The sequence below is a fragment of the Mustela nivalis genome (assembly GCF_964662115.1).
Source record: "Mustela nivalis genome assembly, chromosome: 7".
NCBI classification, from domain to species: Eukaryota; Metazoa; Chordata; class Mammalia; order Carnivora; family Mustelidae; genus Mustela; species Mustela nivalis.
The window spans coordinates 100,647,612-100,663,239 of NC_139026.1; the positions used below are offsets into that span (position 1 = coordinate 100,647,612).

The 15,628-nt window shown below is 40.8% G+C and overlaps 1 long non-coding RNA gene across 1 annotated transcript in view; it reads left to right on the forward strand.

Moving 5' to 3' along the window:
* The first annotated feature begins 12,206 nt into the window (after positions 1-12,206).
* The window catches only part of LOC309870393, a 91,238-nt gene continuing 87,816 nt past the window's right edge, over positions 12,207-15,628 (forward strand). Inside the window, exon 1 of the long non-coding RNA XR_014314557.1 lies at positions 12,207-12,487. This is a non-coding gene — a long non-coding RNA (uncharacterized lncRNA). The remainder of the gene's footprint in view (positions 12,488-15,628) is intronic.

Below are 15,628 nucleotides of genomic sequence, written 5' to 3' on the forward strand. Positions count from 1 at the left end.
GATTAGAAAACTCTGTTTATCACTGATAGACTACCGAAATAGAAAGGTAGTGTGCCAGTTAAGTAATATGTTAAAAATACTGCCATGAATTTACATGAAGTGAAAATGTTTATTCTTGAGAAATAATAGACCAGTTGTACTCATAAAAATTACTCTCCAGTGAAAGTTAAAAATGAGTCAGAGGTTTATAGCATACATTTATATAAATTGAGTAGCTTTAGCTAATATCTATCCTATTAACTTTCAATACTGGAACCATTCCCTACAGACCAAAGCATAAATGTGTTAATACCATATAATATGGTAATCAGTGCCAGTCTTAGTGACAAGCAAAGTGAGCTGCCCCCTTGGTGATATAATTTGACAGGTTTTTCCTCTCAGAATATTTCCTGCCACTCCCAGGAGTCAGCTACCAGCAATTCATTCCCTTGAGTCAAACATTCCTCTTAGGCTGCATTTTCTAAAATATCCCAATCCCTGGGGTGGTTAACGCAGAGCCCTTGTTTTGTTAGTATGAAGTGGGTTCTCTAGTGACTAAGAGAACTGAGCTGTGCAAGATTACTAGATGCTAAGAGATCACTAAAAAAAGCAAGTTCCCAAGGCTAAGATTACAGCACAACTGAGACTGTGATTAGTCCTTGAACCATTAGTAATAATGTCCTCTGGAATGCATACTATAAATATAATGGGTTTTAAGCCTCACATGATCATTTTTTGTCACTGACAGTGCCTATCTTATAACATAGATTACCAGACAACAGGTATATTCCAACATTGGATTACAATTCCTTTCTGAATTTTTTCCATTATAAAAGAAACTAATTTTCAACTTGAATAGCTTACTTTTTATTTTCCTATAATATTTTCTCTCTGCCAAAAAGAAAAAAAAAAAAGCTGATTTTGTAGTGTCTCATTTAGTATTTCTTTATAACTAGTTTTAAAGTTTTGTTACTTTTACTGTGTATTTTTGTGAGTAACATTTATTTATTAGGAGTCTGTAGGGGCCAAAGGAAAAAGAAAATGCATAAAAGTTTGGTTTAGAGGAAACTACTTTTCACTAGCTTACATTTTGTAATGTTTTATGTTTTTTGTAATGTTTAAAGTTTTATGATATTAGCAGCTATGTTGGTTTTTTTTTTAGGTGTTTTTATTTTCATTTTTTTAGAGAGAGAGCATTTGAGGAGGGATGATAAGGGGCAGAGGGAGAGGGAAAGAGAGAATCTTAAGCAGGCTCTACACTGGGCTTGCTCAGTCTCATGACCCTGAGATCATGACCTGAGTGGAAATCAAGAGATGCTTATCAGACTGAGCTACGTGGGTGCTCCAGCTAGGTCATTTATTGCCTATTTCCCTCCCATTTGAGTGTTAATTCAACTCTTGTTATATTCCTTATTATATTTAGCACCAGAAGGAAGAAATGAACAATTTACACATATATTTTGTTCGGAAGAATAAATTCCATAAAAAAAAATGAATTAATTGAATTAATGAATTAATTCCATAAAAAGCCAGGAGTGACTAGGTTTTCTTTTCTCACTATAACCATAGAGTATTTTGCTCATTGTCACAATCTGGTACCACTAGTCCCAGGTAACCATAAAGCCAAAGGGTCAGTTAAGAAACCAAGGGTGTGGGGTACCTGGCTGGCTCAGTCAGGAGAGTGTTCAACTCTGAATCCTGGGATTGTGAGTTCAAGCCATATGTTGGGTGTAGAGATTACTTAAAAAAAAAAAAAAAAAGTGAGAGTGAAATAGCATAGGGTAGAAAAGTATTAAAGAGGTTGTCATTGTTACACTTGTGTTGCTAAAGAACAGTTTAGTTATTATATAGTGATCCAATATAATACAGTCTTCCCAAATGTAGAACAATTCAGATGGGCAGCCAAATCCTCAAGAGACCACTATAGGTGGAGTCTGTGTGGTCTGGCAGAGTACCTTCAGAAACCCACCTATCTGTAATTGCTGTAAAATTTAATATTGGAGGTTTAAAAGGCACAAAAGTAATGTCCAGGCCAAGAATATTGTGAATTACTGTTTTGTGTTTGTTTCTTTGTTTTAATAGAAAACTGTCCATAGTGTGAACAAAAAGAGTCTCAAGAAAGCATTGCCAGCATCCTAATAGGTCATTTAGATTTCTACAGATTAGGTTTGGCATTGTGGCAGATATGCTGCTCTTCTATAAACCACCACATTTTACTGTGCTTAGTGTTGCTTGGGTGTATGCTACAGTGGATTTTTTTTTTTTAATTACTATTGATAACAGGAGTTCATACCACATGTGGTGTTACTGACTTTTGTATTATGGGAAAATGATTTTTAATACTTCAAAATTACTTGAATTTGTTTTTTTTTTTATCTGGCAAGTAGAGTAGTGCTTTCAATTTGAAAAGTTTTTATAGATTGGGAAAAAAGGTATAATGTCTTTGTATATTGATTTATGTAAAAGCTATTTCAGAGAAGTTAGGTAAATACCAATTTCTTATAAATCTAGCACTTTGGAACACGCTAGCAGTGTTGGCTCTCTTTAAAGATTTTTTTTAAAGGTTTTATTTACTTGATAGAGAACACAAGCAGGCAGAGAGGCAGGCGCAGAGAGAGAGAGAGAGAGAGAGGAAGGGAAGCAGGCTTCCTGCTTGAGCAGAGAGCCAGATGCAGGGCTCGATCGCAAAAATTTGGGATCATGACCTGAGCCGAAGGCAGAGGCTTTAACTCACCCAGCCACCCAGGTGCCCCATCTCTTTAAAGATTTTTATTTGTCCATTTAGAGGGGGAGAGAGCATGCATGAGCGGGGGCAGAGGGAGAGAGAGAATCTCAAGTAGACTCTGCACTGAGCCGGGAGCCCACCATGGGGCTTGATCCTACGACCTTGAGACCACAACCTGAACTGAAATCAAGAGTCAGCTGCTGAACCCATTAACTCACCCAGGTGCCCCAGCGTTGGTTCCCTTTAAAGGAGCTCACAGTGAGTCCTCTTGTGAATATAAACACTTTGAAATCTTGACTCTGGGGGCACCTGGGTGGCTCAATGGGTTAAAGCCTCTGCCTTCAGCTCAGGTCATGATGCCAGGGTCCTGATAGAGCCCCCTATCCGGCTCTTCTCTCAGCAGGGAGCCTGCTTCCTCCTCTCTCTCTCTGCCTGTTTGTGATCTTTGTCTGTCAAATAAATTTTAAAAAAAGAAAAAAGAAATCTTGACTATGAGACAGTGAGGAGAAGAGGCTCTCTCTCTTCTTTAATTAGGCATATGTAAGGGGCACCTAGTGGCTCAGTCAGTAGGCGTGCGGCTCTTTTTTTTTTTTTTTTTTTAAATTTCTATTCAGCGTAACAGTATTCATTGTTTTTGCACCACACCCAGTGCTCCATGCAATCCATGCCCTCACCAATACCCACCACCTGGTTCCCCCAACCTCCCACCCTCCACCCCTTCAAAACCCTCAGATTGTTTTTCAGAGTCCACAGTCTCTCATGGTTCACCTCCCCTTCCAATTTCCCTCAACTCCCTTCTCTCTAACTCCCCTTGTCCTCCATGCTATTTGTTATGCTCCACAAATAAGTGAAACCGTATGATAATTTACTCTCTCTGCTTAATCTCTTCCAGTCCCGTTCATGTTCCTACAAAATTTGGGTATTTATCCTTTTTGATGGAGGCATAATGCTCCTTAGTGTATATGGACCACATCTTCCTTATCCATTCATCCGTTGAAGGGCATCTTGTTTTTTTCCACAGTTTGGCGATCGTGGCCATTGCTGCTATAAACATTGGGGTACAGATGGCCCTTCTTTTCACTACATCTGTATCTTTGGGGTAAATACCCAGTAGTGCAATTGCAGGGTCATAGGGAAGCTCTATTTTTTTTTTTTTTTAAGATTTTACTTATTTGACAGAGAGAGAGAAATCACAAGTAGGCAGAGAGGCAGGCAGAGAGAGAGAGGGGAGGAAGCAGGCTCCCTGCGGAGCAGAGAGCCCGATGTGGGGCTCGATCCCAGGACCCTGGGTTCATGACCTGAGCCGAAGGCAGAGGCTTTAACCCACTGAGCCACCCAGGCACCCCGGGAAAGCTCTATTTTTAATTTCTTGAGGAATCTCCACACTGATCTCCAAAGTGGCTGCACCAACTTGCATTCCCACCAACAGTGTAAGAGGGTTCCCCTTTCTCCACATCCCCTCCAACACATGTTGTTTCCTGTCTTGCTAATTTTGGCCGTTCTAAGTGGTATAAGGTAGTATCTCAATGTGGTTTTAATTTGAATCTCCCTGATGGCTAGTGATGAACATTTTTTCATGTGTCTGATAACCATTTGTATGTCTTCATTGGAGAAGTGTCTGTTCATATCTTCGGCCCATTTTTAAATATGATTGTCTGTTTTGTGTGTGTTGAGTTTGAGGAGTTCTTTATAGATCCTGGATATCAACCTTTTGTCTGTACTGTCATTTGCAAATATCTTCTCCCATTCCATGGCTTGCCTCTTTGTTTTGTTGACTGTTTCCTTTGCCTTTGGAGACATATCTTGAAAGAAGTTGCTGTGGCTGATATCGAAGAGATTACTGCCTATGTTCTCCTCTAGAAGTCTGATGGATTCCTGTCTCATGTTGAGGTCTTTTATCCATTTTGAGTTTATCTTTGTGTACGGCGTAAGAGAATCGTTGAGTTTCATTCTTCTACATATAGCTGACCAGTTTTCCCAGCACCATTTATTGAAGAGACTGTCTTTTTTCCACTGTATATTTTCTCCTGTTTTGTCGAAGATTATTTGACTGTAGAGTTGAAGGTCCATATCTGGGCTCTCTACTCTGTTCCACTGCTCTATGTGTCTTTTCAACATTAGCAAATCAATCAATGTGATAGAACAAATCAATAAGAGAAGAGAGAAGAACCACATGGTCCTCTCAATTGATGCAGAAAAAGCATTTGACAAAATCCAGCATTCGTTCCTGATTAAAATGCTTCAAAGTATAGGGATAGAGGGAACATTCCTGAACTTCATAAAATCTATCTATGAAAGACCCACAGCAAATATCATCCTCAATGGGAAAAAGCTTGCAGTGGTGAGAGGATGCCCACTCTCACCACTCTTGTTCAACATAGTATTAGAAGTCCTAGCAACAGTAATCAGACAACAAAGAGATAAAATGTATCCAAATTGGCAATGAAGAAGTTAAACTCTCTCTCTTCGCATATGACATGATTCTTTATATGGAAAACCCAAAAGACTTCACCCCCAAACTACTAGAACTCATACAACAATTCAGCAACGTGGCAGGATACAAAGTCAGTGTACAGAAATCAATGGCTTTCTTATACACTAACAATGAAAATACAGAAAGGGAAATTAGAGAATCGATTCCATTACTATAGCACCAAGAACCATAAGATACCTGGGAATAAACCTAACCAAAGAGGTAAAGGATCTGTACTCGAGGAACTACAGGACACTCATGAAAGAAACTGAAGAGGACACTAGAAGATGGAAGACCATTCCATGCCCTTGGATTGGAAGAATAAACATTGTTAAGATGTCTATACTGCCTAGAGCAATCTATACTTTTAATGCCATTCTGATCAAAATTCCACCAGTATTTTTCAAAGAGCTAGAGCAAATAATCCTAAAATTTGCATGAATCAGAAGAGACCCTGAATCGCTAAGGAAATGTTGAAAAACAAAAATAAAACTGGGGGCATCACGTTACCTGATTTCAAGCTTTACTACAAAGTTGTGATCACCAAGACAGCATGGTACTGGCATAAAAACAGACACATAGACCAGTGGAACAGAGTAGAGAGCCCAGGCATGCGACTCTTGATCTTGGGGTCCTGAGCTGAGCCCCATGTTGGCATAGAGTTTACTTAAAAATAAAAAACTAACAAACCAGGGCACCTGGGTGGCTCAGTGGGTTAATGCCTCTGCCTTCGACTCAGGTCATGATCCCAGGGTCCTGGGATCGAGCCCCCGCATCAGGCTCTCTGCTCAGCCAGGAGCCTGCTTCCTCCTCTCTCTGCCTGCCTCTCTGCTTACATGTGATCTCTCTGTCAAATAAATAAATAAAATCTTAAAAAAAAAAAAAAACAACAAACCAGTAAATCATAAGTTTAGGCATGTGAACTTTTCAAAGCATCTATTATTTAATCCTTAAAACAGAGATGATAATGTGTTAATAATTCTTTGGAGAAAGGTAGCACATAGTTTGAATTTAGATACAATTTTCTTAAGACATTGTCAGGTTAACTGTTCAAGTTTTTGGTAAATTTACTATTCTCTCTTGAGAACTTTGTGTATTTTTCTCCCTTTTTCTTCTGCATCCTTTTTGTCCTTCGCCTTCCCCCCTTTTAACAAAATTCTGTTTATGTTATCTTCTTTTTTTTACTTTCTCCTAGATTTTTCTCCTTTTCATTCCTTTTTTATTTTCTGCCTTTTCTGGTCTAGCTCTTCCTTTAATTTCAACTATACTTTTGTTCAAAAGAAGCAGAGCTATTAGTGGTAGGACCACTGCCACCTGCCTTTTTATTAAATGAGATTCTGTACCTTCTGCTTGGGCCACTGTTGCTTTTTTGCCAAGGTGAAGTCCCCCTGCCATTTCAAAATAGCTGAACAAGTTGAGGTAATGACTGTAGCTTCTGCTGTCTTTCTGAAACCACAAGATTCAGCAGCAAGGATGCTCACTGGGATTGCTATAAATATGATGAATTCAGCAAACTTGGAACAATCATGTCTTTTCTGTTATATGGATAGAGATTTCTACCACTTTTCCGAGAGTTTTTAAGATCTGTTTAAATGAAGTTTTAAATATTATTTTGTCTTTTTTGGAGGGGGGGTTTCTTTGTTTTTAGAGGCAAATGCTTTGAATATTAGCTTTATGTTATCTGAATAATATGTATTTATACTGCCTACTTTCAGAAGGATTTGAGGCAGCATATTGCCCATATATTTCAGCTGTTTCTAATTTTCTGTTGCAAAACAGTATTCTTTGGAAAAGAGCTACAGTATTACAGTACTCCTCTCCAAGTCTTCTAGAGTGTATTTGGTATCCCTGTGCTTAGTGCTTACAGTGACACAGAGGTCAGTTGAAACGTTCCTAATTATGCTATAGGCTTGAATCTAGCCCCTCAGGTAAGAAAAAATATTTTACCTTTGAATTCTGAGGCCATTTTCAGTTGCTGCAAATGTAGTTACATTAAATTTTATTTTAAACTAACATTCAATGAGGAATGCAACCAGGGAAGATCTGCCAAACTGTGCCATTATTTGAGAAACTGTTGCCATATAATAACAACTCCTTCTTTCTATGAAGTTTTACTAGATGGGAGAAAAATTCCAGAGCTATAACATTGCAATCTTATTCTTTTTATCTAGAAAAATAAAATAGAATATTAGGCTTCAGACCCAACTGTGCAAATTGCATTTGCTTTCCAGCTTTTACTACCTCTGTGTCATAATTTTAACACATAACGTACAACTCCTGTCTCTTAGGCAGTTACCATATGGTGTTTATGTCAGACTGGATATATTTATCTAATTTTGTGAGATTCTTTTTTAGCTCCCAACACAGTTCTTGAAAGTAATACCGCTGTTGTTACACTTTCTTCTTACAATTTTTATGTTGTTGAGATGTGTCAGTTATATATTATAATCATGAAAGTCTCTTGGCCTCAAATCCAAGTTCTCTTTGTGGCCTAGGATAGATTTTTCACAAAACTGCATAGTTATAGTTGTGATTACATAGATTTTTAATTTGCTTTACAGTTACCACTCAGCACGATTCTAGGTTTTTAATTATGTTCCAGCACTACTAGTTTTCTCAGTGTAGCTTAAAAATCATAGCTACTTTGGCAATTTACTTTCAGATCTGATCAATGATTCATTTTCTTCTTTAATATACTTCGTGTTTGCTTTCTCATCCCCATTAGGTTCAACACATTAAAGACAGCCACATAATTGGCTCTGGTTAGAGACTTCATAAGTAATGATTCAAATGTTTAGGGTGGTTTATAAAAATGGTCAAATTGGAAAAACTTTTATAAAATGGAATAGTAGGGATGTGTTTTGAGAGCTTTGTTGAAACTACTAATATGTAAAATAAATTAAAAGATATATAATCAGAAGAACATTATGAAGTATCTCTCAGCTGTTTGGAAAGTAGATTTAGAACTTTGTGTAAACAATGGAATACTATGCAGCCATCAAAAGAAATGAAATCTTGCCATTTGTGACAACATGGATGGAACTAGAGCATATCATGCTTAGCAAAATAAGTCAAGCAGAGAAAGACAACTATCATATGATCTCCCTGATATGAGGAAGTGGTGATGCAACATGGGGGCTTAAGTGGGTAGGAGAAGAATCAGTGAAACAAGATGGGATTGGGAGGGAGACAAACCATAAGTGACTCTTAATCTCACAAAACAAACTGAGGGTTGCTGGGGGGAGGGGGGGTTGGGAGAAGGGGGATGGGGTTATGGACGTTGGGGAGGGTATGTGCTTTGGTGAGTGCTGTGAAGTGAACCTGGCTATTCACAGACCTGTACCCCTGGGGATAAAAATACATGTTTATAAAAAATAAAAAATTTAAAAAAAAAAGAACTTTGTGTAAAAATTCTAGGTAAGTAAACAATCCTCATGTAGATTAGGCCCTTTTAATAATTTATTTTGCTTTATAAGCATTCCTATTTATTTTTAATTTAGTGAGGCCTGGTGAGATGGCCTGTCTATAACAATGTCAAACCACCCTCTAGTTCTCAAAGAACAATAGTTTAAATTTTAAATTTTAAACAATAGTTTAAAATTTCTTTTTTGAGAACCTCTGTTGTGTAATAAATGTATTGTATACTGAAAAATACCTACATGGTATTTTTATTATTCTATCTTAAGAACTTTGACTATGTATTTTTCTTCCTTTTTCTCCCCCATCCTTTCCTTCACCTTCTCTCCTTTAAGAAAAATTTGCTATAAAGCAAATAGGTGTAGTTATAATAAATTTTCTAATTTCTCTTTTTAAATATCATTTGTAGAGTACCTAGTATGAGTCAGCCAGGGCTCTACCTATATTATTCCTTTTAACCCTCACAGCAGTCCTACAAAGGTTTTGTATATTATACTCAGTTTACAGAGGAGGATATCAGTGTTTAAAGGCTGAAGTGACTTGCCTAGAGTCACACCGTTATTCTGTGCATTAGCATGTCTTGCTTCAAAAATAGTTTTTTTTTTTCCACTACAATGTGCTAGTTTCACATCTTAAAAAAATTTTTCTCCATTAAGATTCAAGCCTTACTAAAATAAATCTAAAATATGTTTTGGACAATTATTTCTATGAGTAGGCATTGGGACATAACAAAGAGCTTCAAATACTGTGAAACAAGATTTGTCTAATGGCTGTGACCTCCAGAGCTGTGTTGTGGTGTTTTTTGTTGTTTTTTTTTTTTTTAAATTATTGGTTCAGGACAGTTTGTAACCTCTTACTGATTTCTATTTTGTTATAAGAGGTTATATTATAAGCAGTAGCATAGTGATGGAGAGCCCAGAGTGTGGGGTCAGATTTCCTAAATTCAAATCCCAGCTGTGTGTGACCTCCGGCAAGTTAATTAATCTGTTCTGGTTTTCTCATCTGTAAATTGGATTTAATAGTAGTGTTTAACTCGTAAGAGTTGTTTATTAGGATTTAAAAAGGAGTGTTGTAAAGCACTGTCTCTGGCACCTAGGTTGATGTTACATAAATAAAATATGCATTTGATACACACCATCCAAGACGTGAGCAGAAAACCTATGCCTTCTCACCACTTTTTTGCCTTTTACTGGAGAACCACTGTGTATTAAGAACTACTGTGTGCTCATAACTGTCCTTTTTATATGCACAGTCACTGGGAGCTCTTAGGTGCTTATAGCTACTTGAGGAAACCACATACATAAAATAATACAAGACTGTATACAGAGTACTCGTGTACTTGGCAGTTTCCATTATTTGTTAGCCGTTTGGTTAGTCTCTGTCCTCATGGAATTTAGTTTTGAAGGAAATACAGATATTTAACGAGTATGCAAAGTACTGTGAAAGACAAGTACAGGGATCTATGGAATGACAGAGTAGGGAAACTTGGCCTAGTCTTATGTGGCTAAGGGTATTCTTGCTAATATTCAGAAGGAAGATCAATTTTAAAAAAAATGAAATGGCCTGATGGTAGAGATAGGATTTTCAAAGGTCCTTGATGGGTAGGCAGATTTTGCCCAGGGCCCAAAGATCTTAGAGGGTATTTCAGGTTAAAACCAATAATGTGGGGTGCCTGGGTGGCTCAGTGGGTTGGGCCTCTGCCTTCGGCTCAGGTCATGGTCCCAGGGGCCTGGGATCGAGTCCCGCATGGGGCTCTCTGCTCAGCAGGGAGCCTGCTTCTCCTCATCTCTCTCTCTGTCTGTCTCTCTGCCTATTTGTGATCTCTCTCTCTGTCAAATAAATAAAATCTTAAAAAAAAAAAAAAAACCAATAATGTAAGCAAGGCATACTGCGAAATAATGAGCTACATTTCTGTGTGTTGTGTGAAACAAGGTTGACTGTAAGTGACTGAGGCCCATTGATGAAATTCTTTTGAGAGACAAGTGGACTAGATTTCGGATGGCAGGAGCTTGGAGTGATTATTTTGGGGAGTAAATTATGAAACTAAGGAAGATAAACTCATAGTTATAAGCAGGAGAGAGTTGAAGGAATATAGACCAGGGAAAGCTGAGGTAGAAACTTGCAATTTTCCTGCTGTGTGGTCATGATGGATTGATAAGCTGAAGGCAGTCACTCTGGGAAAGCATAAGATTCTGTGTATCATGGCTGGAGCGAAGACTGTTGACAAGAACACGCCATGTCTGGATGAGGAATAAATTGGTGTCAGCACTGTCAAAAACTTTAATTGTGGAAAGGAATTGGGTGCAGCTGAAGTAGTATAGTGACTAAATTTAGTTGGAAACTTTATTGCTCTAATGTATACTGTAGAGCAAACAACTGAAAATTTGTATTTGAAAATCTGTGCTATTATGACAGATGACATTTGCTATGAATGCAGAATAATGGGGTCCACTTGTGCACTGAATGAAAAGTGGAGGATGCTGCCATGGCAGCCCAATCATTGTTTATCAGGACAGGTGGTACAAATCATAGTGAAACTGTTAGTAAAGGTTCTGCAGACTTTGTGGTAAGCAGTATGATGCATAGTCAAATTTCTGCTTTTGTCAAGTAAAGCACTTAACTGCAAGTGTGTTCTATATACACACAAAAATACATTAAAAATACAGAAATGCACACATAAAATAGAGAAATACAGAAATTTTATTAATTGGAAATATTTCACAGTGACATCCCAGGCAAGCTACCTTTAGTAGTTGCTTTAAAATGCTTACAGTAAGTGTAACATTGAGATCTGTTAGTGGATAGTTGAGTATATTCTACTTTCTCAATTTGCATATTACACACAAATGTTATTTATTTCGAATTATGTCAGGCAGGGTTTGTAGTAATTTGAAAACTTGTTCGTGAAATTGTGTCCCATCGCGAATAGTATAGAGAACAGAAACGAAAGGAGTGTTATGTAACCTTTACTTTGCAACGAGACTCTTGGTTGTGAGGATCTTTGATTCAAAATTACACTGTGGTTTTAAGGGGGGGGGGTGGTCTTGCTATTTCAAAAAAATTATACACGAATTTCCCTTATGCACTGTTACCATATTTTAGAACCTGTTGCCAGCATTAAAGGATCAAACTCTGTACAGAAGTCAGTACCACGACTAAACAGTCTTCAATTCCAACATTCCTTTTGCTATATGTAGTCTGTATTTGCAGAAGATTGATGACTAACAGGATTACCAGATTTAACCGATAAAAATATAGGACGTCCTGCTGAATTTGAATTCCAAGTAATTTTTAAGTACAAACTAAAAATTATTCCTTTACCTGAAGTTCCAATTAAACTGGACGTTCTGTATTACATCGGGCAAACTCTGCTTACCTCGTCTTTAAGATGATTTGCTAACTTAGAGAAAGCTCTGTGAGCAAAAAGTAACTTGCCTGGACCAACAGCAAATAAGACTCACGGTAGGAGGCCCTCTCCAAAACTTGGCCTTTAACTAACACACACACCACACACACACACACACACACCACACACACACACACACACACACCACACACACACACACACCCCTTTTAAGTAACACACACACACACACACACACCCACCCAACAGCAAATAAGACTCACGGTAGGAGGCCCTCTCCAAAACTTGGCCTTTAAGTAACTCACACACACACACACACACACACACACACACACACCCAGAAGTCCAGGAGCCTGCGCATTACATTACAGCGAGCAGCGCAGCAGCTTTCCCGCCGGTTTTCTCTGAAATGCAGCACACTTGGTACCCGCAGGGTGGAGCGCAAATGGCCGTGTCCTTGCGGGATAGGAAAGGAGGTGCCGGAAACTTTGAACCCCCGCCAGGGTACAACGTGTCCACTTAGACGGCGGTAAGTGCCGCCATTTTCTTTGCGGGCAAAAACTGGGGGAATCTAGGGGCTCAAGTTTGCCCCGTTAAACTCATGGCGGGGGGCACAGCTCTTGGCCTCAGCACTTCGATGACGTGGAATTGGGGTCCCGCTTTTGGGGGCTGATTTCTAGTGACACGTCGAAACTTGCCAAGGCGGGGAAACGGGACGCCGCCTCTCTCCCGGATGTAAGATGGCGGCGCGGGGGGCGGCCTGGCGGGGGCGGTCACGTGGTGAGGAGTAGCGCGCGAGCCTCCTTAAGTGATCTCTATGGTTCGTCCGGACGCACTGGAGCAGCGAAGCGGGAGACCCGCCGTGTGTCCTCGCGCGCGTAGAGCTGCCGCCGCTGCCACACGGCCCGCCGCCCGGCTCGGTTTCAGTTTTACGGGGCTTTTGTTTTAATTCTCGCCTCCTGCAGAGGTGTACGGGATTTCCCCGAAGGGTGCTGGGGAACTGGCGGCTTCGGGACTTCCGGACTGTGACTTGGTTTCTTACCGGGGTTGCCCGAGCGGGTGTCCTCCTCCGCGGGAAGCGCCCGGGGCATTCGCCCGAACGGAGAGCCTGCCCGGAGCCGGGTGCAGGACGCGTGGCGGCGGCGGCGGCGGCGGGGGCCCGGGCGACCGGCCCGGCCTCCGCCCAGCCCCCGCCGCGGGCTCGGGGCGGGGAGGGCCGCGGGCGGCGCACCCCGGAGACGTGGCGGGAGCGTGGCGGGGACGGTCCGGAGCGCCTGGCGGGCGTCGGGCGGGGAGTGGGAGCGCGACTCGCTGCCTCAGGGAGCGTCTTGATTGCGCCGGCGTCTGGCTGCGCTTTTGCCGCCCATTTCCTGCTTTCGAGTGGCCCGGGGGACGCGCTCCCCTCGGAACAGCGGAGGAAGCGGCTGCCTCTGCCAGGACCCCTCCGCACCTCTTCTTTCAGCAGAGCCGCCGGCCCCGCAGAGGCCGCCCGGCCCGGGCATCGGCGCCGCCTCTGCCTCCGGTCGCCGGCGCTCTCGGGGCGCGCCCGTCGCGGCCGGGTGGCGCGGCGCTGGGCGGGGTCTGCGGGCGCGGCGGGGAAGGGCTGGGGCGCTGGCCCGACGTCGCGGCGGAGGAAGGACGGAGGAGAGCTGCGGCCGCCTCGCTCGCCCTCGGCTTGGTCCGCTGCCTCCCCGACACCATGGCCCTGGCTGAGGTAGTAGTTTGTGCTGTTGGTCGGGTTGTGACATTGCCCGCTGTGGAGATAACTGCGCAAGCTACTGCCTTGCTAGTGCTGGTGATGCTCAGCGCCGCGGAGGACAATGGCTGGGAATCCCCTTTGTTTTCCGGGGCGCGGGGATCGCCCGCGGAGCCCCGGCGCGTGGCCGCCGCGGAAACCGTTAGTTCTGCGTGTTCCTGGAGGGAGGAAGCGGTTGCGGGGAGCGGGGCGGACGGGCGGGCGCGTTTGTTAGAGCAGGGAAAGAGCTCAGCCTTGGGTTCGCTCTGGACTCTCCGAGGAAGGAGTGAAATTGTGTAAGGTGTTAAAAGAGAACTTTTCCACCCTCGTTTGTTTTTTAACGCTTCTCGTAGCGATCGGTGCGCGAGGGAGTGTTCACCTATTTTACTTCATTCTTGAGCCGAAGGTCGGAGTGGAGTGAGCTGCCCTGTTGGGCAGAGCTGGCATGGGGAGCAGAATAGTAGACCCGTTAATTATAAAGTTTACGCCTTAACATTTTGAAGCCGGTGTTTCTGATCTGTTCCCTCAGTAAATTTATGAGTATTAAAAATGTAAACCTAAAGCAATTAAAAGTTTCTCTTTAAACTTTGTTTGCAACTCTTGGAATGAGAAGATTGAATTTATAGTTAAGTGTACTATTGAGATTTTTTTAACGTGTGAGACAAATAAATTTTTCCTCCAGTGTGCTGTGTTTTTTCCCCCCCTTTCCCTTTTCGTTTAACAATGGAGCTACAATTTTGCTGGTGTGGGGTTTTGTTTAGATGGCTTTTCTTTGGTTTTTTGATTCTTAGACTTCTTAGTTTATGTCATTGCATTTTACTATGAGAGGAAAGGATCTCGGTAAGAATTAAAAGGATGGTTTCTGGATACTTTGGGTTTAAAATTTAATAATGCTCATTTCGTGTGAAGTACAACTACTCCAAATAGGAAGCACAGTATATATAAAGAAAATGTAGTTTGGGATAACTAGTGATTTTCTTGATATTTTAAATACCTTAAGTTAGGTGAAAAGACAATTTTTAAAATTTTAATTCCACAGAGCTGAATCAGTGGTAAATGTTAGTAGTTTCCTTAAAAATACTGGTTTTGATTTTTCAGAATCCACTTGGAATACAATGTAATCACAAAACTTGGGGTTTAATGTTTGATGCTTAAATGGGAAAACAATTCTTGAAGGAAAAAAAGTCATAAGGAGAAAAAAATTTTTCACAGACCAACTGTATCCTTTTCCCTTCAATAGGAGTTTGATACCTGTGTAATTTAAAAGTGATCCAATTAGTGTGCCTTGATTTGGTTTTGGTTTAGCTTTGAGAGATAACCTTAATCTGATCTCATCTGTATGGAGCTGCCCTATTGGGAAAGACAGTAAAGAACCTTATGTTGAATCTTACAATGCAGAAAATACTTGAATGTTGGTTCATTGAGCTTGATTTTCTTGATATCCAAGAACAGTGTAAAGTATCCAGGACTTTATTAAGTGCCAAGGTGCTATGTCAAATCTTGATTTATGGAGAAACTAATAATAAAATTCTAATTGCACTATGATACTTTTCATTTTCCAAGACACTTCATTCAAATAGCAAAGCTAATCCTCACCCAAGAGCAGTCATCATTTTCCCACTACACTGTGTAGCATTTTATAGAGGATCAACAGTTGCTAGTCTCTATACCAAAGTATTAGAAATTCTGCTGGTAATTTGTTGAACTTCAAAATAGATCAGCATATAGGAAACTACAGTTAACAGTAGTCATAGTTTATCCTCTGTTTTAAAAGTAAATTTCACCCAGAACTATGTATTGCCCACATAATAGGAATAGTTTTGAGTTGTTGGATATAAGGGTACTTCCTTCCATATGTTATTTTTTTTTTCCAAATTACAAGAGAAGATACTGCTCCCAGCCAACTTACTATTAATACTCTAGTTATATTAATGC